Genomic DNA, 15,638 nt, shown 5'->3' on the forward strand with positions numbered 1-15,638 from the left:
TTCTCTTTTTAGCTGTTGATTTTTTTAATTACAGCATCATCAGAATATAGTTTATACACAATGCATGTGCGTCCATTCTCAGACATTCTCAAATGTTCAGAAGCACCACTTCCCTGATTTTATAGTCTTGACCTTTGCTTTCTATAAATGCCTGTATTATTTTTAAGATTTTATGCTCTAATGTAAAGACATTCTGCAGTGGACATAGCCCAATATATCTCTCAGAGCTTTTAAGTCCATATGCTTATAACTATTCTTAAGGGCAGTACTTATATGGTTATTTAGTTTATGATATAACTGAAAATATTTTTGTGTTATATCTTTAAGCAACTGAGGTTGGGTACTGAGAAGAAGTTATTTCAATTTTATTTGAGATGATCAATTTGTCTGAAAAATTAGGTCTATAGAAATCTGAATAGTATGGTGGCTTTAGGAGCTTTTAAAAATTGTACAAAAATCTGTGCCTTTGGATTAAAAAAAAAAAAAATAGAAAAGGCTTGTGGTTATTCTCCTGTGCCTATAGGGTATGAGCAGTGGAGTGCTGATGATGTGTCTTAAGAATGAGGCATAGTGAATTTTTCAGATAAATACACTGCTTCTGGAGTTTAGTGTTATATTAGTTTATGCAGCTTAAAGGCATACAGAGTCTGTCCATTTCACAAGTCACTTAAGGGCACTTTCCACTGCATTGAAAATTGTGTTGTGAGAAAGCATAACTACAAAAAACCCCAACAACAAAAAAACTCCAAACCAAATGAAACAACAATAAAGTGTACCTCTATTAAGCTCTTTGTAGCTGAATAAATGCGATTGTGGTGTGAAACTTTTAGACAGACCTAGATTTCCTCGAAGGCTATTCCTGAAATATGTCCATATTTCTTGATGTGCGCATTATAGAAGTTCTTATGTGTTATTTGAAAGTTTCAGGGATATAAAATCAGTTTCTTAGATGCTGAAAGAACAAAACACCATCTTGGAGCTTACCTAAATGCTATACAGTCCATTGGTGAAGTTGCAATAAAACTACATACCAAAATAAAACCTATATACAAGACAATAAGCTTAGCTTGCAAGACACTTTTAAGCATTTGGACATATTGCATAACCAGAAGTCATAATAACTACAAAGCTAATATCCTCATTACAGAATGGAGGAGGATACAAACTTTTAAAAGCAGGTTTCCTAGTTATCATTTTTACTGTGTGTCCAAGTAGCTTAAACATTTGCCTTATTACAGAAAAGAAGTGAAAACTTTAAAGTTAACATTTGATGCTACCATGAATTTATGTGGTGCCAGGAGATTACTTAAAGTGAAAGATCAGTGACCTGAATCAGGAAATGCATTATCTCTCTCAGGCTTTCGTGGATCTCAGAGGATCATGGGCAGGTATTAAGCAATGCACCATTCATTTTCTTTTAAAACTTGACGTTGTGTACTGGGTTTGTCTGGGTTGGAGTTAACTTTCTTCAGTGGATCCTGTATGGTATTGTGTTTTGTATTTGAGTTTAAAAAAGTCTTGCTAACTCACTACTGCTGAGCAGTGCATGTATTGCATTAACTTCTGTTTTTCCCACTCTGCCTCTACAGTTGGCTGGGTGTGGGCAAAAGATTGGAAGGGTACATAGCCAGGACAGCTGACCAAAAATGACAAAAAGGACATCCATATCATTTGATGATGAGCACAGCTAGGAAAAGAAAAAGGAAGGGGGAATGTTCATGTTTATGGTGTTTGTAATGTGTGCTGAGGACATGGTTTCCAATAGCTGGCTGGACATCTGTCTGCCAATAGGAAATTGTAAATGTTTTTCACTTTGCTTGTGCACATGGCTTTTGCTTCATTTATTAAACTTTCTTAATCTTGACTCACAAGTACCTTTACCTTCTTTCCATTTTTCCCTGTCCTGCAGGACAAGTGGGTGAGTGAGCAACCGTGTGGGTGTTCAGCTGCCTGCTGGGGTCCACCCGCAATACACTGTCACCATGTAGAAGTTAACTACAATGGCAGCAGTTTGGTAGAGCAGCACAGATCATCACTGATAGGGTTGCTGAATTTTCCTGAAAAGAACAAAAGCATTTCATTAGCAGTTAATGGGGTAAGTAGGCCTTTCCAGGATTGTCATGGATCTGATTACATTTGTTACTGGGATACACTGGCATCATCTTTAATCTTTAGTTAGTCAGCAGTTGAAGTTTCTGACTGTTACTCCAAACCCTTGCCTGATAATTTGCTTTGTATTGCCAAATCTTTGACACCCAGACATGCTCTGGACCTTGGCCTGTCACCCTCAGAGATCTTCAGCTTCTTATTTAATAACAAAAAAAAACAAAAAACAAAAAACAAAAAACAAAAAACAAAAAAAAAAAACAAACAAAAAAAAACAAACAAACAAACAAAAAACAAAACCATAAGCGAAGTTTACTTTTATCCAAACATTAAATTGTAGATTTTTTTCGCAAAAGAATTTGTGAGATTGAATTTATAACAGTAAATGCTGTCTTGTCAGATATGATACAAGAAAACAGAGGACCACGCTACACTCTAAATACTTAAAATAATGTTATGGCCAAAAGAGAATAAAACATACATGTGAAGCCATGAGTTTGTATTAGTCCATTGAAAATTGTTACAGTCTAATAGTTGAAACTATGAACAAACTTGCAATAATGTTAACACTTATAATTCAAATTAATACAGAAATATCCCATTAACAATACCCTTAAATTCTTTATGCATTTATAACTACTAACATTTACTCCTTTTCCCTGGTACTCTGTCTACTGTCCCAGCATTGTGGGTCCTAGAGACTGAACCTTCGACCTCTCTCGGGAAGACTGTGGGGAAACTCAGATGTAGCTATCACACTTGAGACAGTGAAAAAGAGGCAATGTGAGGAGCAGTCTTTCAGCTGTGAGGAGATGATGTGGGATGAGAGAGGAAAGGCGCTGCAACCCAGAGAGGCTGAAACCCAAGGGTCACTGAAATGTGTGAAAGACCAGTTGTTATGATCCAGTTTGCAGATCAGACACAAAGTAAAGCTGGTTCTGAGTCTTGGTTTTTCTTTTTTTAGCAATTCAAATATAAATTGAAGCCAAAGTTTGTAATAAGGACTTGGGGCTTAAGACTGATTAGTAACTGGTCTTAACAAGAAATTCTTTATTCAGCAAAGGATAATGATTTAAAAGGAATTAAGTACAAGTTTATTTTGATTGCCATCAAATAGGCTCACTTTATTTTTGCAACTGTGTTAGAGAAAACATACAGGGAAAATTAATGTAAAACCAGCTGCTATTACTCTTAATCTGGTTTTATCTAATCTGGAATGATTCCACAGGTATTTACATGTGATAATTCGATCTGAATGAAAGTTACCTTATATCTCATATTTGGTGTAACAGAGTAAAGAATTTCTTTTATTTCTCACATCAAAACAACATTTCAAAGCAAAGCATTATTTCTTCAGTGCACAAAGGCACAAAATATTTAGGAATATGGGTTAAAAAAATGTAAAGTGTAGGTGTAGGATATTGGCTACACCTCTGGAAATCTTTTGTCTCTCTGACAGAGAAAAGAAACAAGTCGGGCAACAAATGCAGAACCCCTTGCTGCTCTTTAGTCTTTCTCTCTTTCTCTGTATGTGCCTGTTCAACGGTTTTGTACAGACAAAACCTGGACAGGGTTGTCCTGCTCCTTCAAACCTATTCTCAAGCCAGAGGTGAGAGAATTTTTGGATCTCTTTTGATCCCATTCTAACCTGAATCAAACCAGGCAACTAAAATTTATCCCTACTGATGATGGAGGCATTACTGTCTTTGCTGGCTTTAATAGTTGCATTATGAAAGATTGACTTTCTTTCATTTCCTCTAGATTGTCCCATTTAGAGTCTTATTTGGATAGAATAGCTAAACCACTGTACCTAACTCCAAGAGATTCTTACCACAAACATAAAATATAATACAGACATTTCAGAGTTTACTATAATAAAATAAATTTGTTGATTACTGTTGGTCAATAATAAAAAAAAAGTACTGTGAAATAATTTTGCTTTCATGTACTTTTCTTTCTCTCTCCAGCAAGAAACTTGTAGCATGCTCATGCAACTGCAGATATATGCTTGACTATACTTGGCATTTTAAACTTTAAAAAAAAAAAACCTTCTCTAGATAATTCTGGTGTTTAAACAAACAACTAGACCGAGTCTTTAAGAGAGATGCATTTTCTATTGCATCTCTGTCCCACCATTTCTTTAGAATGTAGTATTTTTTTTTTTCAATAAGATCCACTTGTAACTGTTTGGGAATTACTATATGAATAGGATTTTGGACAAATGGATAGTTTAATTCCTCTGCAAGCTAATTTGTCAGTGAAATTGGAAGATTTAGAGTCTCCAGATATCTAGACAATAATGAATTCTTCCAGTTTATTTCAGTTTCTCAGATGAGAAGTACATTAAATATTTAACTTACAGACAGCAAAAAGTTTGAATCAGAACAGATCTGACAGATGATCTTTAGAAATCTTACAGGTTGATTCAAAATAATGCTTATCTCTTGAACCCTCTGAAGCAGAACTTCATTCTTTGGGAAACAGACGACTTTATAGAACCTCAAGCTTCTAGAAAACATCTTTTTATCTGACATCCTATAGTTTCTTTATATCTTTGCCACAAAATATAAAGTGTCAAACCTTTGATTGGGAAGCTAAGCAGAAATGTTATCACATTCAGTAATGTAACAAAACTGGTTTATAAAGATTAAAGAAATCTAAACTATCTGAAGTAACTCCATCTATGCTAGAAGTCTGTTTGCTTCTCAAATATTGGCAGAAACTAGATGAGATCTGCCAAATGTGAAGTCAAGTTGCCAGGTTTTATGGCTATTATACCTAGAATTTTTCTCATTCTAGGCTCAGGTAATTCTATTTTTTCCATTGAATTTCACTTTGAAATCTTTAAACCACTTCAGTTTTTTTTAGTACATGTATTAGGCCAGAAGAAAAGGGTTTTTGTCTAAAAAGCAAAAAGATTGTAAAGAGGAAGGTATAGGGTGTATTACCCTAAATTACCCTATTACCCCATATTACCTCAGTTTCCTAAGTTGTTACTTTGAAACAGTCCAGTAATCTTTTTACAATAGTACCATATAGATACAGAGTGACCATGGATCTTTAACATTGAATATCTTTTCCCTCTCTGTGAAATACTGGTTGGCTGTTCTCAGGTGGCCATCCTATTTGGATGGCATCTAGTAGATCTCATATGCTGAAAATTAATTCAGAGAATAAATTTGAAAAAGGAAATACTGCTTATAGAAAAGAAAGAATATTAAAAACCCACATGAAAACAGGTTCAAATGCCTTTAAGCATCAAATCAGGGATTCACAGAAAGAGGAAGATCAAACTAAAAGCATAACATTCAGAATATTTTAATACATTGTGTTGCTTAGATCAGTAATTCTCCAATATTTTTATGATTTAAATGAATTATTGGGTAAATAAGAAATTCCTTTGTTAAATTATTTTACCTGCCCTTTGTCACAGTTTAAACCTGGTCAATAACTAAGTACATACAGCTGCTCTGTCACCCTCTCCTTTTCCCCTTCACCTGCTGGGCAGGATGCCTTTCTAAACACTGCTGTTTTCTAGATTTGTATCAAGTTTTCACGCAAGGGGTGTGAGGCTGTATTAAGGCGCTCTGTCTATGGTGATGTTTGTGTTCATTTGGAACTGGTTATGACTACAGTCCACTTGCATTTTGTCTATTCCTAAATGCTATATGTAGTCATGGTCCTAGAGAAGAGGTGTTTGGCTGCTACCTATTTCAAAGCTCAGTAACCCTGTAATAAAGGCATGAAATTTTGAGTCTTTCGCATATGGTGAAACAATGCCTAAATGAAGCTTGTTGGTAGAGGGTGTATATGGGCTTCCATGAGCAAAAACAGCTGGAAAAGAACAGTTCAGCTCTCAAGCAGAGATGTTCTTGAGGTTACAGTGCATATAATTTTACATTTACATAACTGCATAGGAACAGAAACATCTGTCCACACCAAGAGAAAAGCACATTGAGTTAGTATCTGTACACTTTCCTCCTTGCAGGATATGGCTTCAATGGTAGTTTAGAACAATAACATACACACATTTAATCTAAGCTTCCTCCTAGATGTTCTCCTTCCAAGAATTGCCCTGTAGGACTGTTTCCCAACTTTTCTTTTCTAGCTGAAATTAACTGGATTTATATATACTCCACAGCAATTGTCATAATGTTTATGTGTAGCAGAGATCTTGTAATGCAGAAGTGATATATTAATGCAGAGAAGAAACTACAGAAGTTGCTCTGCTTTCATGAAAAATGCTTGAAGAGATATGTCCTGGGTTCAGCAGTAGCAGTCAGTTTTTTCTCCTTCTTAGTAGTTGGTGCAGTGCTGTGTTTTTGACTTTCAGCCTGGGAACAGTGCTGATAACACCGATGTTTTTAGTTACTGCTCAAGTGTTTAGTCTGACCAAGGACTTTGTGAGTCTCATGGTCTGCCAGGGAGGAGGGGAAGCCGGGAGGAAACAGAGATAAGACACCTGAGCCAAACTAGCCAAAGAGGTATTCCATACCACAGCACATCATGCCCAGGATGTAAACTGGGAGGTACCTGGAAGGGTGAGTTCACTGCTGGGGTTGAGCTGGGTATTATCGGTCGGCGGGTGGTGAGCGGTTGTATTCTCTTCCCTTGTTATTTCCCTTATCATTATTATTATTATTATTGGTGGTAGCAGTAGTGGTTTGTGCTATACCTTAGTTACTGGACTGCTCTTATCTCAACCCATGGGAGTTAGATTCTTTCGATTCTCCTCCTCATCCCTCCGGGAGCGGAGGAAGGAAAGAGAGGGAGTGAGATAGTGACTGCGTGATTTACAGCTGAGTTTAAAGATAATACTTTTGCATCTCAGAATCATGACTGAGTGAAGATGCAGTGGTTTAAAAACCCCCACCCATTCACTGGCTTAAACTGTGCTGCGCCTATAGGTGTCTGTAACTTGCTGACACCTTTGAATTTTGTCACAAGTAGTTTATTTGAACTTCAGTTAAATCCACCCCTAAAAGTAGTAGGGAAGCAAAATAGGTTACTTCAAAAGAAAATTTGCTTTCACACTATAAGTTTCTCATTTTAAAATGCCAGCCTCAGTGCCTTGGCTCTACTTTTTGAATATATTAAAGTTGTTCATTTGAACTGCTCCTACCCTTTCTGGCTGAATACACCCCATTCTCTGTGATCAGCTGGCCAACACATTAACGGAATGTAATTTGAGTTGCACATAATTATCTGGATGGAAGACTACCATGCTTGTGTACTCTAAAGGATAGCTGGATTATGTAGTTTTATTATTCAAAACAAATGGGAACATGAGTTACATGCTGTGTAACTGAAATGAGTAGGGCCCATAGGTTCAGTTTGATGCTTATTAAAGTGGCCTGCCATAGTTAATTCACTTGTAAAACAGGATTTATAATGGAAACATTTAAAGTGGGAACATCAACTTAGCCATCTCTACCAGTAGCTATGAAAATTTTACGATATGGCAGCATGTTAAAACAGAAAACAAGTTCAACTGTATATGTTGCACTACAGATTCTTTTCTATGCCTAATGCAAAGACTCTTTAATAGGTAGTACATTATTTTTTATAGGATTTCTTGATAGGGAAAGTGTAAGAATGTACCCTAACCTTTGCTGCTCTGTCTGCTTTGTACATATCATCACAGAATTAAGTTTTTTACATAATTAGTCATTGAAGGAATCTCTTGAAATAAACAGTCTCAAAATGAAAGCAGTGTCAGACAGTATTTGTTTTCCTTTGATAATTTCATTAGATGACATGTCGATCATATCTTTCTGTATTTGGTATCCACAGACACTCATAGACTAAAGTAGAAGTGATGCTAGAGGAGGAAGTGCGGGTGGAAAAGTGGGCACATAAAGAAAGCCTTGTTATTTTGCTTGTTCTTGATTTTTGCAAACCTATATTTTGGGATGTTTTTAGACTCTTCTACATTCTCAGAGTCAGGCCCTAATCATTTGCATCTTAAATCAATGTAATCAGCAATATGAAGTGTCTACCAGTATGGGAAGTTTCATTTATGAAATTCCATGCTGTGTGATAAGACAAAACACTTCCAGACTGGCTTTATGGGCCAGTGACTCAGTGTTGGAAGTCCCATGAAATCTGGAGGAAGAATTCATCGCATTTAATGCTGTATGGAGAAGGACGTTACTTGGCGTGCTGGAGTTCACTTCAGACTTCCGTGTTGCTTTTAGACAACAGCTTCTCATCATGTTAATCAAGGTATTAGGCCTTCCAAAGGGCTTTATGAGGGCCTTGAGGCTGTAATAAGTTATACATAGTCTTGTGAGGCCACAGCTGGAGTACTTCTTTCAGACCCAGGGCCCCCAGCACAAAAAGAACATGAACCTGTTAGAGAGGATCCAGAGGAGGGATGAAAAAATGATTAGAGGGATGAAACACCTCTCTTGTGAAGAAAGGCTGAGACAGTTGTGGTTGTTCAGCCTGGAGAAGAGAAGGCTCTAGGGAGACCTTTCATTGTACAAAAGGGCCTTATGAGAAAGATGGAGAGAAGCTTTTATCTCTGAGGGTCTGTAGTTATAGGGTAATGGTTTTAAACCGGAAAAGGGCAAATTTAAATTAGATGAGATGTGAGAAATTAATTCTTTGCTATGAGGGTGGTAGAACACTGGAACAACATGCCCAGCTAATTTGTGGATGTCCCATCACTGGAAGTGCTCAAAGTCAGGTTAGACAGAGCTTTAAACAACTCTGCCCATGGAGGGGGAGTTGGACTAGATGATTCTACAAAAAAAGGAATGAAAGAGAAAAAATAAAATCTAAAAATGAGGAGCAAGTAGAGGAGGTATTGAAAATGCACTGAGTTGTGACAAAAGAAGGCAAGAGAAGGAGATATTTAAGAAGTGGAAAAAACCGGTGTCGTGGTTTATCTCTGGCTGGTAACTGAGTACCACAGAGCTGCTCACTCACTCTTCTGCCCTCCTCCTCCCCCCTTTACCCCCCAAACTGGGATGTGGAGGAGCATAAGGGAAAAATGTAAAACCTGTGGGTTGAGATAAGAACAGTTTAATAATTAAAGTAGAATGAAATACTAATATTAATAATGAAAAGGGAAATAACAAGGAGATATTGGTGGATAAAGAACCAGCTGGATGGCCACACGCAAAGAGTTGTGGTCAATGGGTCAATTTGAAATTAAAAGATGAAATCTGAGAAAGGCATATTATGCCAACATTGTTAGTATTCTACAGTCCAATCTGAAATACATTTTTTATCTGGCAGGGGAGAGCCAGAACATAATTTATATGTCACCAGAATGTGCTAAAAACTTTAGAAATTTATTCCAAACAGCACAAAGACACGTGGCTTTTATGCAAATATGGCCTTTGTTGTTCTTTTTAAACGTTAATAGCCATTCAGAGTCTTTAGCATAAACAGCTGGGTTCCACGTTTTGCTTGAATTGATGGTGGTGGTGCTAAAATGTGTAGGATCCACTGAAACGCTTTCGTGACTTTTACTGAAATTGTTAAGATCTGTCAGCTAAACACAGAATCTCAAAAAGAAATGTAATGTCTTGATAAAGTGTTTTGCAGAACAACTCTTTTAAAATTTTCTTCTAGACATATGGCAATACAAAAAGGATTTGGCTTCTAGTTGGTTAACATCAGTCTAGCAATATGTTTTTACCATAACTTTAGTTATTCTGGCATTTTAGTCAGTAAGTAAATTTTGATTTTTCTACTTGTTCCAAGAGACGAAGAAAAACATTTCCCTCCTCTTGCATGGTATACAAGCATCTGTACTGTAAATAATGACATTCCATGTACAGGATTAAACACTAAGAAATAATTTGGAACTGCAAAGGCCTTTATTAAATATAGAATCATAGAATAGAATCATAGAATCATAGAATAGTTAGAGTTGGAAAGGACCTCAAGATCATCTAGTTCCAACCCCCCTGCCATGGGCAGGGACACCCCACACAAAACCATGCCACCCGAGGCCTCATCCAACCTGGCCTTGAACACCGCCAAGGATGGAGCATTCACAACCTCCCTGGGCAACCCATTCCAGTGCCTCACCACCCTCACAGTAAAGAACTTCTTCCTTATATCCAATCTAAACTTCCCCCATTTAAGTTTGAACCCATTACCCCTTGTCCTATCACTACAGTCCCTAGCGAAGAGTCCCTCTCCAGCATCCTTATAAGCCCCCTTCAGATACTGGAAGGCTGCTATGAGGTCTCTATGCAGCTTTCTCTTCTCCAGGCTGAACAGCCCCAACTTTCTCAGCCTATCTTCATACAGCAGGTGCTCCAGTCCCCTGATCATCCTCGTGGCCCTCCTCTGGACTTGTTCCAACAGTTCCATGTCCTTTTTATGATGAGGACACCAGAACTGCACACAATACTCTAAGTGAGGTCTCACGAGAGCAGAGTAGAGGGAGAGGATCACCTCCTTCGACCTGTTGGTCACGCTCCTTTTGATGCAGCCCAGGATGCGGTTGGCTTTCTGGGCTGCGAGCGCACACTGAAGCCGGCTCATGTTCATTTTCTCATTGACCAACACTCCCAAGTCCTTGTCTGCAGGGCTGCTCTGAATCTCTTCTCTGCCCAACCTCTAGCCGTGCTTGGGATTGCTTCAACCCAGGTGTAGGTCCTTGCACTTGTCATGGTTGAACTTCATCAGGTTGGCATCAGCCCACCTCACAAGCGTGTCAAGGTCCCTCTGGATGACATCCTTTCCCTCCGGCGTATCAACTGAACCACACAGCTTGGTGTTATCAGCAAACTTGCTGAGGGCGCAGTGGTTCCCACTGTCCATGTTACCAACAAAGATGTTGAACAAGACCGGTCGCAACACCGATCCTTGAGGGACACCACTCGTTACTGGTCTCTAGCTGGACATCGAGCCATTGACCGCAACAATTTGTGTGTGGCCATCCAGCCAGCTCTTTCTTCACCGAGTGGTCCATCCATCAAATTGATGTCTCTCCAATTTAGAGACAAGGATGTCATGTGGGATAGCGTCGAACGCTTTGCACAAGTCCAAGTAGATGACGTCAACTGCTCTACCCCGTCCATCAGGTTCGTAGCCCCATCATAGAAGGCCACCAAATTGGTCAGGCAGGATTTCCCCTTAGTGAAGCCATGCTGGCTGTCACCAACCACCTCCTTGTTTTCTATGTGCCTTAGCATGCCTTCCAGGAGAATCTGCTCTTAGATTTTGCCAGGCACAAAGGTGAGACTGACTGGTCTGTAATTCCCCAGGTCATCCATTTTCTCCTTCTTGAAAATTGGGGTTATATTACTGTTTTTCCAGTCATTGGGAACTTCACCTGACTGCCACAATTTTTCAAATATGATGGCCAGTGGCTTAGCAACTGCATTCGGCCAGCCTCTTCAGGGCCCACGGACGGATTTCGTCAGGTCCCGTGGACTTGTGTACGTTTAGGTTTTTAAGATGGTCTCGAACCAGATCCTCTCCTACAGTGGGCCTAGGGTCTTCATTCTCACAGTTCCTGTGTTCGCCTTCCAAGACTTGGGTGGTGTGGTCAGAGCCTTTGCCAGTGAAGACTGAGGCAAAGAAGTCATTAAGAACCTCAGCCTTCTCCAAATCCTGGGTAGCCAGTTCTCCCAATATCTTCCGAAGGGGACCTATGTTGTCCCTAATCTGTCTTTTACTCGCCACGTACCTGTAGAATCCCTTCCTTTTATCTTTAACATCCTTAGCCAAGTTCAATTCTTACTGGGCCTTAGCCTTCCTTACCTGGTCCCTAGCTTCCCGAACAACATCCCTGTATTCTTTCCAGGCCACCTGTCCCTGCTTCCACCTTCTATAAGCCTCTTTTTTCCTTTGAATTTTCCTGAGCAGCTCCTTATCCATCCAAGGAGGTCTCCTGGCCCTCCTGCTGCACTTACTTCTAGTTGGGATTCAACACTCCTGAGCTTGTAGCAGGTGATCCTTGAATATCAACCAACAGTCTTGGGCCCCCCTGCCCTCTAGGGCTGTATCCCATGGAACCTTACTAAGCAGGTTCCTGAAGAGGCCAAAGTCTGCTCTCTTGAAGTCCAGGGCAGTGAGCTTGCTGCACGCTCTCCTCACTGTCCCGAGGATCTCGAATTCGACCATCTCGTGGTCACTGCAACCAAGGCTGCCCTGGAGCGTCACATTTCCAACCAGCCCTTCCCTGTTGGTGAGCATGAGGTCAAGCATGGCACCTCTCCTGGTTGGCTCCTCTATTACTTGCAGAAGGAAGTTGTCTTCCACACAATCAAGGAATCTCCTGGATTGCTTGTGCCGGGCCGTACCTTCACTCCAACAGATGTCAGGGTGGTTGAAGTCCCTCATGAGAGCAAGGACCTGTGAGCGTGAGGCTGTTCCTATCTGCCTATAGAGCACTTCAGCCACAGATTCCTCTTGATCAGGCAGTCTGTAACAGATCCCCACGGTAATGTGCCCCATCGCTGCTCTCCCTTTAACCCTGACCCACAAAGTCTCTGTTGACTGCTCACCTGTCCCCAGGTAGAGTTCCATACTCTCCAGCCTGTCCCTAACATAAAGAGCAACTCCCCCTCCCCGCTTGCCAGGCCTGTCTTTTCTAAAGAGCCTGTAACCTTCCATTCCAACACTCCAGTCATAGGAGCCATCCCACCATGTTTCTGTAATACCTACTATATCATACTCCCGTAGTTGTGCACACATCTCTAATTCCTCTTGTTTGTTTCCCATGCTACAGGCGTTTGTATAGAGGCATCTGAGCCGAGCTCTAAATGAAGCTGGCTCATTGACTGGAGCAGCTGGAATATCTCTGCATCTCTCCAAGCATTTATTACAGGTGCTGGCAACTGACTGGGTGTGTTGGGATGAAACGATGCCCCCCTCCCCCAACACATCTAGTTTAAAGAAACCTTGACCAGCCTGGCAAGCCTCCTACCAAAACCACTCTTCCTCTTCTTTGCCAGATCAGCTCCACCAGCCCCCAGTAGACCTGGCCTACTAACTTGGGTCCCGCATTCAAAACACCCAAACCCCTGACTATAGCATCATCCTTTTAACCATTTATTAACATCAACTGCTCTACACCTGTCCATCAGTTTCACAGCTCCATCATAGAAGGCCACCAAATTGGTCGGGCAGGATTTCCTCTACGTGAAGCCATGCTGGCTGTCACCAACCACCTCCTTTTTTTTCATGTGCCTTAGCATTTCTTCCAGGAGAATCTGCTCCAAGACTTTGCCAGGCACAGAGGTGAGACTGACTGGTCTGTAATTCCCCAGGTCATCCATTTTCCCTTTCTTGAAAATTGGGGTTACAGAAGTTTGCTATAAATTAATATAGTGACATTTTTTGAGCTTATATTATTACTGAGAACTTAGTACGTGGATTAATCATATAATACCTGACTCTATCACAAATAAGAGTTTTGAATAACAGAACCCAGAATCCCGAGGGTTGGAAGGGACCTCAAAAGATCATCTAGTCCAACCCCCCTGCAAGAGCAGGGTAACCTAGAGTACATCACACAGGAACATGTCCAGCTGGGCCTTGAATGTCTCCAATATAGGAGACTCCACAACCCCCCTGGGCAACCTGTTCCAGTGCTCTGTCACTCTCACAGTAAAGAAGTTTTTCCTGATGTTCACATGGAACCTCTTATGCTCCAGTTTACACCCATTACCCCTTGTCCTATCACTGGACATCACTGAGAAAAGCCTAGCTCCATCATCCTGACACTCACCCTTTACATATTTGTAAACATTGATGAGGTCACCCCTCAGTCTCCTCTTCTCCAAGCTAAAGAGACCCAGCTCCCTCAACCTCTCCTCATAAGGGAGATGTTCCACTTGACTTTGAATTTATATCAGTTGTGCCATAACTGCATCACATATGCTAACTTGAAAAAGGCATATTAAATTTATGTTGCAATTTGCGAAGATATGAAATATCTATTTGTTTATTTTAGCAAAATATGATTAGAAACCAAACTTTTATGTGTTGTTACAAGTTTTCTTTGTGTTTGGTGTTTAACAGGTATAGGTATTCACTTTTGACAAATACAGGAAGGAGTAAGTATTTTAGAGCAATGCATGCTTTTCTGTTAACAATATTATATATTTTTACACAGAGAAATCACAGGTGGTATTATATGTTATTTGATATAATTATATTGAGAAATATATAGATCCACACATCTGTTCTCATACATATCAGATGTACATGTGCACACACGTGCATGCTTGTGTCTGAAATAGTAAAAAAGAGAGGAAAATACATTGCACAACTATTGCTGTAAAAGAAAAGATGCTTCCTTTCTTTAGCTAAGGTAATAGCTACAGTAATTGCTCCACAGTTAATGGATCTATCCATGATATCTACGACATAAACCCTTGTGGTTTTGCTCTAGAATATGTCCCCATGAATTTGTAGTAGAATTTGTAGGTAGAGGCAGGCAGAGTCTAACTAACTGTGCAAATTAGGGTTTTGCAACAACAGAAAGGTGCTAAAATATGCAATAAATTGAATTACAAAAGACATACTGAATCTTTAGTTTCTGACTAGAACATTGGCTCTATTAAAGTTTGTCTCTGTATTTTGCGCTTTACTTTGTTCAGATTAATTAGATTAGAAATTAATTAGATTAGAAATTAATTCAGATGAATTTCACCCATATTTTCTGTTCTACATTAGCAGCACAATTCTTCTAACTGTGACAACATGTTAAGACAATATTGACTTAAGAAGAAATACGTCATTAGTGGTTTCTGTGGTGTCATTTACTGCAGCTTCCTTGATTCTCTTTGGGGACTCAGTGTATTATATGATTTTTTTTTTTTAATTTTTTTTTTTGCAATTTTAGGCATATAAATCACTGTTTCTGTTTCTAAGATACTAAATATTATGTATAATTTTCTTTCAAAGTTTTACTAACCTTAAATTCCCTTTTTTTCTGCAATGCTGACTTGAAACTACCTCATGTTTTAAAATGCTTTTTTCAATCTTTACAGCAGAAACAACAGTAAAGATACAGGTCTAGTCTTTTTTTGAAGTTCAAACAATTTCAGCAGTACTGTTTAAATCCTTTGAAACCTCTTTAATCAAAAAGTGTGGTTGAGTAGGAAAAGATAGGATTATAATACTATCTTATGAGAACTGCTAAAATACACAATTACCAACTTGCAAAAGCAACAGAACTGGATTGTGGAATGTAAAAAGCAAGAGTTTTGAGAAAAAAAGTTTAAAATAGAATATTTCAAATTTCAGTGCCAAAACCACCTCTCCTGATTTCAATTACATGAAGTCAAGATTACTACTATGGAATACCATGTCATACTTTTGAAAAAAACTTTCATGAGTGTAAACATACTGAGAAATTGGAGGTTTCAGTCATTCCTTTTTTCAGTAAAAAACGGAGAGACGGCACACTGAAAAAATATTTAGAACTGAATTTGAAAATGTGGTGGCTTAAATCTCATATCTTGTCTGTAACATTTTGGTGACTAAACAAAGCAGTTCCTTTTCTGATGAAACAACCATAATTTGCAACTTATGCCTAAACAGCAGCAAAT

The sequence above is a fragment of the Psittacula echo genome (genome assembly GCF_963264785.1).
Source record: "Psittacula echo genome assembly, chromosome: 3".
Lineage (NCBI taxonomy): Eukaryota > Metazoa > Chordata > Aves > Psittaciformes > Psittacidae > Psittacula > Psittacula echo.